This window comes from Herpailurus yagouaroundi, unplaced genomic scaffold (assembly GCF_014898765.1).
Source record: "Herpailurus yagouaroundi ecotype Mexico unplaced genomic scaffold, PumYag 185, whole genome shotgun sequence".
NCBI lineage: Eukaryota > Metazoa > Chordata > Mammalia > Carnivora > Felidae > Herpailurus > Herpailurus yagouaroundi.
In genome coordinates, this window is record NW_024412416.1 from 1,551,430 (window position 1) to 1,551,808 (window position 379).

Genomic DNA, 379 nt, shown 5'->3' on the forward strand with positions numbered 1-379 from the left:
CATTCTAGAACATTCTGGTCCGCAGGACGTGTGGGTTGTTTCCGTTCGGGGCCAGTATAGAGCTACTGCGAACATTCTAGAACATTCTGGTCCGCGGGACGTGTGGGTTGTTTCCGTTCGGGGCCAGTATAGAGCTACTGCGAACATTCTAGAACATTCTGGTCCGCGGGACGTGTGGGTTGTTTCCGTTCCGGGCCAGTATAGAGCTACTGCGAACATTCTAGAACATTCTGGTCCGCAGGACGTGTGGGTTGTTTCCGTTCCGGGCCAGTATAGAGCTACTGCGAACATTCTAGAACATTCTGGTCCGCAGGACGTGTGGGTTGTTTCCTTTCCGGGCCAGTATAGAGCTACTGCGAACATTCTAGAACATTCTGGT

At 52.2% G+C, this 379-nt stretch overlaps 1 protein-coding gene across 1 annotated transcript in view; it reads left to right on the forward strand.

Annotated features, from left to right (window-relative positions):
• FAH (fumarylacetoacetate hydrolase) overlaps window positions 1–379 on the forward strand; it is a 20,175-nt gene that overhangs the window by 14,964 nt on the left and 4,832 nt on the right. The gene's annotated exons all lie outside the window — the stretch shown is intronic.